Raw genomic sequence first — 15,846 nt, 5'->3', positions numbered from 1 at the left:
AGAATATAATTATGCGTAACTGCAACTGATGATAATATTTTTTAAAAATAAACTTTCTCTCTGACAGATATATCAGCAGATACTACGTTAAACAGTGTAACAGTGTCCAAAATAAGTTAACAGTGGTTTGTAAGAAGTATTGAATTTAAACAAATACCGAGAAAATTATACTATAACTTTACTATAGCACCACTAAACACATTTTTAATGAACAGCAAATGCTTTTTGACAGCAAATTTAAATTTGTATGGACTGGAGATATCCTTTAACGTTTAGGGAGACTTTCCGTAACTGAACTTTTCTTGGAAGCCAATACCACCAACCTTTGATTGAGAGAAGCGCTCAATATTACTGAAAATAAAATGAAAATTGGAAAGACAGTCTAGCCGACACTTATGACCTGTTTCAGCGGTTAATTAATGGAACGTAGTGTTCACTAAGGTAATACTTGAATTTATACACACGACTTTACATAACCTGACAATATATGTTCAACTCTCTTGGAGTCATGTAGCCTATCTATCTAAGTAAGTCAGTTGCTCATTCCTAATATAAGACCTGCTGTCCATGTTCATAACAAATTGAGTAGTATGGAGTCTGTTTTTAGGCACTTAGTTACACTATGATACCAGAAAGAACAGGCGTAATCAATGTGGCATTGGATCAGTGACTTTACTAAGAAAATTTCTGGTGTGTAAACTTCAATACTTAATGCGTGTTAATATTTGTCCACCTATGAAAGTTTGCCAAAATAGTACATATGAAATACGGCCTCTTCTTTAAGTACGTTTGCGAACTACTGAATGTAACATTAAAATCCAACACGGTATACAAAGAAATATTCTCAAAATCTCATTTTTTGTGAGCGCAGAGGTATTTATGACCAAAATATTTATGTATTCCAAAATGTTTCCCGTAACCTTTATTGGCTGACGTACAATGTTGCATATAGCATAAACGAGGTACGAACCGTAACATTTTATCTTTCAAGCATTTTTTTTCTGTTTTTACGTTAAAGGGAACATCAACTTTTAACGAATCACACTAAAATGCTACATAATATCCATATTTATTGGTCTAAAGATTATATTATTATGGGCGAGGAACCTGGGATCTCGGAATATCGTTTGAATTTCAGAGCCACATATACATTTCCGAACATTGTGATACCGACGTTTGATATTGTGACTTTTAACTGGTCTATCCGAACTGTGAACTTGTCTCGTACCCCGCATACGAAAGCTGAAGTGGAGTATATTGGTTTTAACTAGTCTGTCAGTCTGTTACGCATTATTGAGCGCCCAACCAGGTCAGCTCCTACTCTACCTTTTATGAATGATCACAATGGCATTTGAATTTCAAATTTCCTTTGATCAAATGTAATTATATTTGATTATTTTACAAGTCGGAGAACAGCTTTCCGTGCTCTGCTCTTTATCAGTTCTATAAATATCAAACTTTTTTTTTGCGTATTTGTTGTGTTGATTGAAACATAAAAATATAATTGTAAACATTATTTTGAATTTTAAAGACATCCTCCAGTCTGTTCACACAATTTTGTCCGCTCTACTCTTCACAAGTTTACTATCTTTTGTGTGGCAAGTCATCGTGAAATGAGTTATGCTTGAGCCTCTTGATAAGTCAGTATGCACCTTATAGCTATATATTTTCACATGTCGAACGCCCTTTTAATTGCTTTAGTTACTTTCTTTATGGTCATTCACCGTTATATATTATGCAGTAAAGATATATGTTTAATATTCTCAAGTTTCCATTCTTTTAACAGGCGATATGGGCCTTTAATCACTCGTTATAAGGCTAATAGAAATATAGCATCCCATATCTCACCCATCTAATACTGCTGACTGTAAAGTATGTCAATGCATGTTAGGCGGATTATTACATTTGTCAGCCTATAGCAACGATTCCAGTCACACACGCACGCACGTACGCATGCACACGAATGCAAAATCACACAGTAAGACAAATAGACAGCGAGGCAAAAACGAACTATAAAGGAGCACAGTAGGGCACCGCCTAGGAACGGACAGTTGCAAAGCACCAATTGGGAGCTCAAACCGGTATACCTCACTCATAAGTCTCAGTCACACTACGCCGTATAGCGTTAATGGACGTTCAACGTATAACAAAATTTTCAATCCGTTCGTGTCCGTTCGCATGCGTTTCTTTTCCGTTTCTCATGCGGCTCCTGCGCTCCTTGTCCGGCGATGTTCGTTTCATCCGGTGGAAGGTTTTGAGCATGTTCAAAATTTAGAACGTACACCACCGGACAAAGTTTTCCGTTAGATGCAAGGTAGCAATGCTCTGATATGTTTTTTATTCGTTACTCGTGCGTTCCCTATTCTGTACTTGTCCGGTTCGCATTCGTTCTTGTCCGGTGGACCAGATTCACGGCCGGACTAGTACCGGACATTCAACGGATGTAACGTATGTTCAACGGACGATAACTGACAAGAACGCTTTGTCATCTTCTCATGCGTTGCGCTTACGTTTTACGCGATACAAGTCCGTTACTAGTACGGTGATATCCGTTAACTGAACGTTGTTCGTCCTATATATGTGCGTTAATCTTTCGGTCATTGTGTGTTTTATGCGCCCAATACACCGATCGCGAGAGCACGGAGCAGCAGCGGGGATGCTTTTCGTCACCGGATAACTTTCTGCTGCAATTTTTCTATACGTTTGGCGTCCGTTAACGCTATACGGTGTAGTGTGACTGACACAATAGTAAACACTGAAAAAGGAGAGGGAGCGTAAGACCAATATAATACAGTCGTAAGAGCATTAGACTCCTTGCATTTGCATTAATTCATACAACGTGTTAAAATAGGATTTTACTACTTTTTATTACATTCAAATCGTTAAAATCATACCAAGTTTAAACAATTATTCCTGATTACTCTAAAAGCAGTTCTAAACTTAAACAAAGAAATATACTTGTTACTACAGCATGAATACTCAGCGAATCTGCCCTAAAGTCCCATATTTTGATTTGATTGAAATTGCTTTAAAGTGGTCAAACTTGAATGTGGGTTTTCCTGTTAGACGTTTGTTCTTGTTTTTACGGGCTTGACACCCCTATACAAAATATACATATTTTTGTTTTTCAAAAGTTTAGATATGAAAATATAAAAGTTTACAACTTTGAAACTACATCACAAATGTAATTATTAATATTTCCTGAAGTTTTAAAATGGCGTTTATTTACAAATTTTGACAGCACCATTTAACCATGTGACTTTTATTCAAAATGTTCATTCAATGAAAACATCATTTAGGGGCATAGTTGTCTGAAAGACCGGTTGAAAATGACAATTTTCGATTTTATCTTGTAATAAAACGATATATTTGCACTTGCTATAATTACTTTTTGTGACATTTGACTGTTTATTTCATGACCAAAGTATTAGAATTGAGACCTTGTTCCAGATACTGATAATTAAAATGCTCTTAAAACAAAACAACAAAACAGAACGGACAATAAAACATTAGACATCCTGTATTTTTACATATCCGCTTTTAGCATATTTACATATACAATATAAAGTACTTCACATATAAATGTTTAACGGTCACTAAAACAACTTTTCTAACAATGTATTTTAAGTTGTGGCGTACCGTTTTATTTGCAGAAGAATAGATCCACGGTTCTGTCTCTTCAATGAAACGACCACCTGACAAAGTTTAAAGTTTATGCAAACATTTTAGAAGATTTAACATACATAAGCATAAAAATGCAATGTATGACTGCAAAGATGAACATGTTTCAGAGGAAAAAAGGTGCTTTAATAATAGACACTATTTCCAAAGGATCTCCTTATGGATTTTATCAACTAGTACAACAGCAATCTCTTAGTGTCGTGTGGCGGCTGTAAACAGACTCCGCGTACTTGGACTAAGCATTGTTATATGTTCTGGTCCTTTGAATTCGGCTTAAGCTGGTGCTAGGGGGCGTGAGGGGTGTGGGACCTTGTGTTACTTCTCACCAACAGATTCAGTCAAACCGAGTCTGCTGTTATTTACATGGTTGTAATCTATATTTCTAAAGGATCTTCTTATAAATTTTATTGCTATCACAAAAGCAATATTTAAGTGTTGAGAAGCGGCCGTAAAAAGTCACTGCCTACTTGAACTCAGTGTTGTTATATTTTCAGATCCATTTGGATCATTGACTCAATTCAATATCTGTAATAGAATTCCATCTAAGCTGGTGCTAGGGCGCGTGAGGAGTGCTACACTTTTCATTACTTCACATGAACAAACTCAGTCAAACCGAGTCTCCTTTTATTTCTCTTGGTTGCATTCTATGCTTCCACAGGATCTTCTTATATATTTTATTAAATGTTTGATTCTTTGAATTTTACATTTAAGTCAAAGATGTGATACTCCCATCAATCATTTTGTACAGTAACGAGGGCAGGTACTCTTTCAATATTGATAGTCTCTGCACCAGACTAAGACAGTGGCAGTCCTATCATTTCGTTTGGACAGTTACGGAGACAGTACTGATAGTCATAGCATGATAGCGCTGTACTAAGTAGGCGGTAGTCCTATTGCTCCGTTTGTACAGTAACTGAGCCAGCTTCAAAGAATAAGAATGCGGTAGATTAAAACATATGCAATACGGTTGACGTAAGGTAGAGTGATGGTCCAGTTTGTTCTAATTTCTGCAGGTCAACTTAGCAGCGATCGTAAAATATCTCACAGGTTTTTGATTTGAGTGTTATTTTCAGATCATGTAGTTCATTCAATGTATCTGCATAACAGATTTCTTGATTCCGTTTCAGTCGGGGCGTTAGGGGTGTCGCACATTTCATTACTCTCATGAACTGACTCGGTCGAAACGAGTCTTTAATATTTAGTTTGGTTGTGTTCTATGCTTCGAGACGGACCTTCTTATAAATCTTACTATCTTATTGGGTCAATCTGAAGAGACTTGAAAGCTTATTATGGAGTAGTTTTACATGCCACAAAAGGGCATACGTTTTATTAATTTGATCCGGCATTTTAACCATCAATTTCAATCTTAAACAATCAAGTGAAGACTAAAGGTACATCAGAGCCAGCACACAACGTAAGGTAACAATTATTCAGTTCAGTTTTATTCGCACAAAGGCTCTTTTAAGTTCAAACACGGTAATATATGTAGAATACGAGAACTATTGATCCATAGCATCGATGTCATGTAAATAAATATTGCCTTTACCAGTGAGTAATGCATTGATTAAAAGTACTTAATATCTATATATATTTGTGCGATATACTACTCGCAATATATAGTCGCACAATATAATTTTTGTAATACCAACTGATTTGCTACAATAAATGACTCGAGTTACCATATCTATATAATTATATTGTGCAATCAAAATGAAGGTACTGACGTAAGCAGTCCAGAAATATAGGACCTGCTTTACAGCTGTAAAGCGTTTGTAAAAGATCTGTTGTTGTTTTTTAAATCACAGCTTTAAAATTAACAATTGTGAACAGTAATCTAGAAACGAGAATATGTGATAAAAGAGACGATTTCAACTTTGAAATTGTCAACTTCCCCCACCTTGATGGAGATGTCCCTCGAGCGACATCATACGGTGTCTGTATTTCGGAACTTATTCGTTTTGCAAGAGCTAGCTCAAAGTTATAGGACTTTAATGATAGAAATCTTCATATCTCCAACAAATTATTACAACAGGGTTACCGATATCATAAACTACGGAAGGCTTTCACTAATATCGTCTGAATTATTAAAGAAGTATAATACTAACCTTAAAACACTTTTAAAACTTGGTCTTACACACCCGGTATACTATGGAGATGTAGTTTATAAAATTCGGAAAATTAAACATAATGCTTATTTTAATCAAGTATTTGTAAAATGTGTTAAAAAATTTATCAAAAGAGGATACAATGCGAAAATCGTTAAGCACAGTACATGTTTGGTGATTGACCCTCTATAGTTAATCGCTACGCTTTCCTATTATAATTAAGTGTAAGACTCTTTGATGCCTAATCAAAATGGACGGAGGGAGTGGAATTTTGTCTTGCAGCTTGCTTAGTCGTGCCCTTAAACGTAAGGCTCTTGGTGCTCTGACTTCGGACAAGTTGTTGAGTACATTGGTGTAATTATACCTTAGATTGACTCTAATTTTATGTTTTACATTGTTTTGTCTAACAGAGAATCTTCACAAGCATGAAAATAGGGTAAGTGCGAGGTTGGCATGCCCTAAACGCGTTTAGACCCCAAGTTTCCTTTATATAGGTTATTGGCCGTTCCAAGGCGGTGCCCCTATTTTCAACATGTTTGCTGTCTGTCTCGTATTTTGTGTTGCGTATGTTGTCGTCTTTGTTGTTGGCGTTTCTTTCCTCTTTCTTCTCGCTACCCCCATCGCCCACTCCCATCCTTTTCCCTTGCATTTGCGCTACCTTGTAGGCATAGGAAATAGAGATCAATATAATTGCACCTTACTAATCCTACCAGGTGTTCTGTATTACAAAAGTGATTCTATTGTGACATTTTGATACAAGCAAAACTGCATTATCTGCACTATAAAATACTTACTGGTATTTCATTTTATTATCGGCGTGTTAAAAGTTATTTTTTCACCATAAGTAAGTTAAAAAAATCATAAGAACCAGGTTTTGAGGGGTAAATCAAATACATATGAATAAATCCTAAATGTTTTTGTTGTGCAAAAAAGTATCATATTGTGTCTTAAACCATTTTCATTTTCCACTCATTTATGTAATTACAAGGGAAGTAAACTAATAGATATCTCTGCTAATAAGAACTAGCCCAAGGCAAGAGTTGTCATTCTTTGCGGATCACAACTTTAAATTAAAAATTTAAACTTCTGTAATTGATATTAACAAAACTATCATAAATTACACATTTGTGAAATCAAGTTTGGTTATTTCAAGGACTTGGAAATCAATTTCTAGACTTTATTTATTGAGTTTCTATCATTGAAAATTTTAGGACCTATCTCTATACTTTGCCTTTGCACCCCTCTCCTTTTGCAAGGAGTAAGTTATCGTGTCCACCATTATTTTGGCCGCCGGCCGTCCGTTGGCGGTGACCGACTGTTTTTTTTTCCTGCTTGTTTGTGTGTGCGTGCGTGCGTGCGTGCGTGCGTGTGTGTGTCTTGGGCGGTGCCCCACAGTGTTGTTTTTTTCCTGACTTGTATGTTTGTTAGTTGTGTGTATTGTTTTCTTTTGTACGTGGATGTCTGCACTGCGGTGGTTTACGTTGTAGGGTTACTGCGTTTTAGGAATCTGGCTTTCCCCCTTGCTCCACTTTCCCCCAATACCCGTCCGTTTTATCTACCTCTTACCCATTCCCGCTCTTTTTTCTGTAGTTTGCATATAATTAAAATGTACTTGTTGAATTTCTGAAGCGAACCGTCTACACTATTTTTCTTTTACAGCATTTTTTTGTTGTGGGCCTACTTTGCGAGGCATGGCTCTATGGCTGTGTTTGGGGTGCTCTGTGTTTCCGGGAAATCTACCCTTACCTTTTATGTTTTAAAAAACCTGTAAATGAATGACATGAAATAATAGCTGCAGTTTACAAGTGTAAAAAATTCAGGTCTAAAAATACAGCTGTATAACTATTATGTCTCAAAATAACATCTGAAATTGTTTTTGAGAGAAAAATGAGCATTGTCAGCCATCTTTAATGTTTTTTGGTGAGATATAACAGTGACATTCAGGGAGACACAACATCTAAAATATTGGAATTTTAACTGTTATGGAGTATGTGTATTTGTCTAAATGTCTAATATAGTTGTAAAAGGACATGCATATGCAAACACATGCATTAATGATGTACACTATATTTGAAGCAAATAAGTTTTAAAGAAGTACATGCAATTAGAATATTGTAATGTGTTTTCATGATAAAGAGGTTTTTATATACAAGATCTGATGGTTCTGGTGTTTCTAATTTGCAACTCTTGTATTTTGCAACTGATATTCTTTAAACACATGCCCTATGAAATAGATCATTCAGATTTTCTTTTTTGTGATATTTGCTACCCTTTCTATAGAATTACAATTCATCCTAAACTTTTTTGTACCTCTGCTTTCGTCCCATGAAATAATGCCCATTTTCAACATCTGTAAAAAATTTACAGCTGTAACTGTTGGGCAAATTTACAGCTGTAACTTTATTAGTTTTACAGCTGTGTTTTTACAGCTGTATCTAATTTGCATAATTCAAACTGTTTACAGTCATTTTACAGCTGTAAAGCGAAGCATACGGGATAAATGTTTGTTTTCCCTGTGCTTACATATGAGCTTTATAATAAAAAAGAAACACACCATTTCTCTTCACTGGAGATGTCTGCTTTGGCAGTACGTATATGCAGGGTATTCCTAACATACTTTATTATTAACATATTCTTACGATTATTCCAGCTGATGTATTAGATGCACTATTCGAAAAAAAAAGTTTTCAGATAATAGAGGTAGTTACAAAGAAAACAAATTATGAGAATACATCACCGGTGACACTTCTGCTGATAATGATTCCAACAATCTAGACAATGAAGATATATCTTATACCTTAATTAAAACAATAATGATTATATTTTATTACCATATTTTCAAGAGTCTGTTTTAGTCTTTTTTGCAGATCACTTTCACCACTGACGAGAAATAACGCCATTTTGGATACAGACTACAAAGAATTTCTAGACATAAATAGAAATATTTATCTATAATATTTTTACTGCAAATAAATGAAGTATTTTTTTTGTTCCTACTTACAGGAATGAACGGAAAACTGTACTAACTCGTATATTTTATTTGAGTTACATCAACCATCGACATAGGGGCTTGATTTGCATTGTATTTGCCATGAAATAATCATTGATTTACACGAGAAACACACCTTCATTCCTGCTTACAGTAATAAATAGATATAACTATTGTAAAACAATAACATAACACATATTATTTTAAAATGTATGGTCAAGAACTTTATAAAACATAGTATGGGTTGTCCTAAAGTTTGGTCCGAATCGTCTGGTCATGTTTGCCCCGTCGTCAGGCTGTGAGTTGTCCTGGACCATAAATTCTATGGAACCATTAACTGTTGTTAAATATATATATATATGATATATATTTATACAATGGAAAAAAAGAACAAATTCATTTTAGATTTTTTGTGTGTTTATTTTGTGTAAGAGATTTGGAAAAGCTGACCCTTTGTGAAGACGCTCCTACTCCCAAACCATATAAAATATAAAGCCACTGCTTCTGTAGCGATCATGAAATAGTTTTTCCTTTCAGACTTTTTGAGATTTATCGAAAAGCCTCTCCAGCAACAAAACAAAGTGAATAAAAAAGCGAATAATCTTTTATGAATCATTGTGTTTCATCATGATTACACAAGCTTAACATCTAACGCATTCAAATATAAATAACATAAAACTGAGGCATACAAAGCACCTAATTACACTATATCTCGTTTTTATTACAAAATATAAAGCCATGTGGAAAATTACAAAAAACAAAAGTCACCAGACAATAGAAAATGCAAGAAACGATTAAAAGCCCCGCAAAAATAGTGGTGGTTTGACATTTACGAGCGTGTGTCAATAAGCAGTCAGGTTTTGAAAGAGAAACTATCGACATATATTCATAACTATGAATATTTGTGACATGGGCAAATTAACAGGTGATATTAATAAAAGGCAATTAAGCAATTGGTGATTGACGTTTACGCGATTGTTCGAAGCTGAATGTCCCCAAAAAGTCAACCACCGACCAGTAGTGGACATTGCGACAAAGAAGTCTTAACTAGTGTGTTTTGAATCGTTTGAAAACGTGACGTACTAGCGTTTAGCATAAGAACACAACCTACAAGAATGTCCTTTATAAACATTGAAACAATGAAGCAAAACAATAGCAGACTCGGTTTAACTGAATATGTTTATGGAGCTAATCATGTGCAACACCCGTCCAGTACACAGCACCAGCTAAGGGATGGCCACTGCCAAATCTAATTGTATATAGTCCAAATATGAAGAGTCCTAATCATTTTTCTTTTCCTTGTGCCCCTGTCAACATCATCATGTTTTCTTGTACTTTACTACGTTTAAATATTTGTAGCATTTTATCAAAATCCGCATGCTCCTATCGCAAGCTAGATTAAAATGGCGGCGTATGGATTTCAAGTCCTGAAAAGTAACACTGAAAGAAGCGGAAAGGAGTTAATTTAGAGATTGTAGTTAATGACTCGTAAAATTCTTAAATAAAAATTACCCTTTCTTTTACTTTTTCTATAGCAGGGATATATTTCTTGATAGGAATATGATTCTCTAAAAATCTTGATATTCTAGAAAATGTCGAAATAGCATTATCATGCAAACGCATTGCATATGAAATATAGAATAACATGATTTAGTGGTGTTCAACAGGAATAAAGATCAAAGAAACATAAAACTTAATAACACAGAGCACAAGTACGGGTAGACGTTTTACTTTTATACCAAAAGACTTCAAACAGTATTTTATTTTTTTCTAATAATTTACATAGAACACTCACAAGCGAGAAAAAATGTATTATATATTTATTCTTTATTATAGTCTCTTCACTGTACAACATACATCATAAACATTAATGCAATGTACAATGTCATTCATTTTTTTAATTATAAGAGACTGCAACAGATAAAACTGATTTCTACAATAACAAGCTAAACGTAACTTTAAAATATACTCAATTTTAATAATATTATTATTACTTAAAATTCAAGCATTTTTGTCTAAAATATAGGAATTAGACATAAAGTACTGAAGCATTGCCATTTAAAAGTTTAAAACAGTCTTATTTACACTGAACAAGAGATGAAACAATTGTTTACAGACTGTCATGAATATCTACATTACTACATATAAGAAGAACATAATTCCAGTGTTATTGATACAGCTAAGCTGTAGTTTCATTTACATTTAATAATTATTATTATTTATGTTGTTAAACTTCTTTAAAATCTATTTTTTTGTTAAAAGTAATTTAGAAAGTCTTAGTGAACATTTAACATATAAACACATTGTAGCAAAGTGATGCATTAACAATAATTATATATTGTTACACCTAATTTTCGTCGTTCGTAATACTTACAATGCCAAAATGCCCTTACCATTTCTGTCTGATTTTTAGCGGAACCATATTGGTTGCCAGCATTTCTCCGCATGTTGCATAAACTGTGCATCCAGAATAAACAAGATAAGTTAATTTCTGAGTAACATTACTATTTTTCCTTTCATTTCTTCTGTAAAATTTTCAATATTTTTAATGTTCTCATGAAATATGAGGATAACATGCGATACCTGAATGATAATACCTGCAAATGTACTAATTATATACTTTTCTACAGCAATAACGTTCGTCACCGGTATATCAAGAATATTTTGTTTACATTTTCTAGTAAATGGATTGCTGTTTTTTTTTAACCTTACCTTTTGTATTTGTTTCCATTTGGTCTTTTTTATACGACACTGTAAGCGATGAAGTATTTATATCATTGTTTAAAATTTCCATTTCAATAGCAACTTGTTCGTTTTATTTTCTTTCTACCCGCTGGATTTCTTTTCAAGAATAAATGGGTCCGGCCGTCGGCTAGCTCAGTGGGAAGAGTTATTGTTTTATAACTATTTAATTACTTATCCAGTATTGGTTATTTAATTATGGTGAAATTTATTGCAGTTTCCATAATTATTACATCACTAATGTAAGTTGTTTAGGAACGATATACCCGATATGTAATATCAGTTTTGACAATGATCTGTTCAGAACATTTTGTGAGGCTATGTTTCACAAAACAAAAGTAGATTTCTCAGAAGCACAGAGCACCACAAACACAGCCACAGAGCAACACATTTGCAAAGTAGGCCCACAACAAAAAGAAGCTTAACGGAAAAATATTATAGACGGGTTGCTTTAAAAATTCAACAAGTACATTTTAATTTTATGCAAAATATAGAAAAAGGGGGAGGAAGGGGTAGGGGTAGAAAAGGGGAGTTGCTAACTAAACTTCATCTCAAAACAACTTCAGGAAAGGAAAATGTACACTAACGGGGTTCGTATATGTGCTATCCTACCTTCCTAGGTCTTAGATAATAGTCATTTGTCTGATATTGATAGATATTAAGTTGTGTGATTATTTCATAAAGGACCCTTATAGAATTTACCAAAGAATTATTTTTTCTGAGGCATCTTGATTTTAATTTGATGTTTATAAGTAAAATTCAAACAAAATACACAGTCAAAATGTGTAACTGTATCACATTTGGAAAAAAAACATAGTCATCTTGTACTGCATGAATATGGTTTGCGTGATTATATTTATGCTGGGCAGTGCCAGGTATCATTACAACCAACATACTTCAAAACTCATCGCTATTTGTTATCATCTGAAAATGCTGCTCGAAACTATTTTAAAACAATCTTAAAAAACAAGTAAGTACTGTTAGTACTGAATTTTGTTAAGCATATATATACCATTTAAAGTGTAATGTTTTATATTTAGGGTTACTTCCCTTTACATGTAAGTACACAAGAATACGATTAGGCTGAAAGCAGACGAACATTTTTATAACTTTTTACAAAAAAAGTGTTTGTATAAGATAAAACACAATGTGTCTGTCACATTTGAACTTTTTGTGTAATTTTTATAAAAAAGCAAAGGTTAACGTTTAGGCATCTGTGAGAAAATTGATACTTTGCTTTAATATGAGATATGGAAAGTAAACGAAACACAATATGTTTTCATTGATTATTAAATTAGATACATTTCGGATGCGTTTTACAAATCTACAATATATATTACTACTGGTAATGACGTTCATGAACATCTTTCAATGGACATAAGTTAACTCTTTTAGAATTTTTGAGTCAGTTAACTTATGCATTAGCCCTAACCAGGGTTTTCAGCCTAAGACAAATTTTTTAGATACATTGCCCGGAAAGAATCTAAGATGTATGTTGAAATGTTATCAGGGAAACACATAAAAGGACACTTTTTCGGCAGAGAACAAGATATCTTGACTGTTTGTCTATCTTCGATTTTGAAGGGTGTCAGTTCTGGCGCTATAAGCAGAGTAAATTAATACCACTACGTGGTAAAGGTTATTTATTGTTTGGGTGTTTTTATTTTCTTTCATTTCAACTAAAATATCAGGATACACTTCGTTTACGGGAACTTAAAATTGTGAAATGTCTGTTGTTCAACCACTGACGTCAATGATGATAGGAAGGTAAAATTGATGACAACAGATTAACGCTCGATATTTTGCAGCACTACGTTTTCAGTTATTTATGAAATGAAGTTTCGAGACATACACCTACATTGTACAACGTTGTGACATGCGTTTATTTTTTTATAAGGGTCTGAATTGCATGTACGTCTATGGAAAACTTGTTTTGTGGACTTCATTTCTATGTTTCCATCATTGCAGTCATTTTAATTTATGTTTATGTTTTATTTATGCTCAGCACAAGTATATGTTTACTCATACCTCCATTTTACTTGTAGCCTGTTGGACTTTTGTCCTTGCATTTAAAATTGGCAACGTTTTATAATTGTTTCAGCGACTGAATTATAGTTTTCTACATTCTGCAATGAGTCTCCTTATTTTGTTGATAGATCGTCGTACAGTACAGTAATATAAAAATAATCCATACTGTTGTTATAGTATTGAGTAGAATTATTAGATATTAAAGTTCAGTCTCTTTAATTCGTAGATTAGGGTCAATCAGTAAACAATGCAACTGCCTACATGAGCATAATATAACTACATAATATGACTTATGTATTTTCCTAACTCAGTTTTGCATGTTCCTTTATACATGCTTCCATAAAATTGTACAAATACATTATGTTGTTAACAGTCAGTTAAAACGCTTGTATGAGCTTCATCTCTTTCCAACTTTAAAAAAGGTTTATTTGCTTAATACAAACACACATTCTAACTTACCTAACTGGGACCTCCATAGCCAAGTGGTTAAGATTACTAAATTCAAATCACTTACTCCTCACCGATGTGAGGTCGAGCCTCATTTGGGATGTAGAATTCTTCAAGTGAGGAAGCCATCCAGCTGGCTTACGGAAGGCAGGTGGTTCTATCCAGGTGCACGCCCATGATGAAATAATGGCTGAAGGATCACATTGGGTCTTCCTCCAGCAGGAAAAAGCTAGAATGCGCAAAATGACCCATATTATATTCTTACTTACTTTGTCAGTCAGTTATTTATCTATTTAGTTAGTTGGTTTGTAACGTAAAATCGCGCACCTGCTAGACTGGTTGAAAGTTATTATTATTAGGTTAGTAGACTAGTGCTACGTAGCTTTAAATTTTTGCACTCATTTTCCTTAATTTATTGACAAACCATTGTAATAAACAATACTGGATAAGTTCAGCAATGTCAAAATGATTAATGCTGTTGTTCTTTATTTGAATTAATTTGTATAAGGTGACTAGATGGTAACTTGTTATTTATACGCCGAGATTCCTAAGAGTTTGGGTAGAAATAATTGCTAGTTTATAAAATAAGGAATAGGATGCCATTTCAATGATCATTTCCAAAAATCATTTCAGTTCTACTTAATTTATAGACCACTTTTTCTACATTTACTTATATTGTGTCATTTTATTTGTTATCTGCCTACTCATATCACCACCAAAGACATGCATTTCGATTCTCTGCAACTTCAGAGAAAATTGATGCCTTGCAAAAGATCATCAGGTGTGCGCCATTGTTTTAAAGAGCCTTTTTTTTTAACTGAATACAATTTTGAGCATTTTCTAGATTCTGCATTATTTTCTGTATATAGTTGTTTTTGGTGGGGTATATAATTCATTCAGCAAAATTCAATTCAAATATTACATACAAGCTCAATGGCTTTTTCAATACTATACTAACATTGGTGTCACTGCTTACTATAAGTTATAAACAAAATGAACAACTTTGACAAATAAAAAAAACTGATTTAAAGCTGAATCTATAATATAACTGTAATACATAAATAACAATTTCGTACAAATATTACTATTCAGTTCTATATTACTGATTATAAAAAGCTGTTATTCTACCAAATTTGGCATATATATTTTCAGTCAATTTTATCTATTGGTTATTTCTGTTTTTAAAACTACATTTCAGTTCTGTTTCTATATAATTCTGAATATATATTCTACACTATTTTTACAGAAGTCGTCAAAGCCAGCTCAGGCATAACACACTTCATAGCAAATGCTTTGTTTTGCGGTGTTTAGTATCAATCCGTTAGTATTCTGACAAAATGACGGTCATATTTTGATAATGTTCAGCTTTTTTATATAGATATAAGCATAATATTTCTCATATCTCTTATAAAAATATATTTCATCAGTACAACTAACGAACGTTCCTGTTCGAAAAAAATCGCTAGATCTTTCTGTTATTTTTCTTCAAAATATGTCCGCAAAAGAACGAATGAGTTTTGAAATGTGTGAGGACATATCAAGTATGTCAAGGACAAACAGAAGGAAACACTACGGGCAACATTTTAATCCTAAACAGCACGCTTACAATATTTAAGTGCAAAATGTAGAACTACCATCTAAATTAAAGTATGTCATTTTGAAAACAAATACATTTACATTTAACAATAGATATGTGTGTTTTTAAAAGTTGGAAATACCTGTAAAACTATGGCAGACTTGTTTTGGGAATTTTTAATTTTGCAATATATACCGAGCTTCTATTTTTATTCTATGTTCGTCGTTGTATAAAATGCATTATTAGCAACTGGTAGATTAGGCTAGCAAGAAAATGTA

Source organism: Mercenaria mercenaria, chromosome 10 (genome assembly GCF_021730395.1).
Source record: "Mercenaria mercenaria strain notata chromosome 10, MADL_Memer_1, whole genome shotgun sequence".
Taxonomy (NCBI): Eukaryota; Metazoa; Mollusca; class Bivalvia; order Venerida; family Veneridae; genus Mercenaria; species Mercenaria mercenaria.
The sequence above is the reverse complement of the archived record's forward strand: the minus strand, read 5'-3'. Positions refer to the sequence as shown.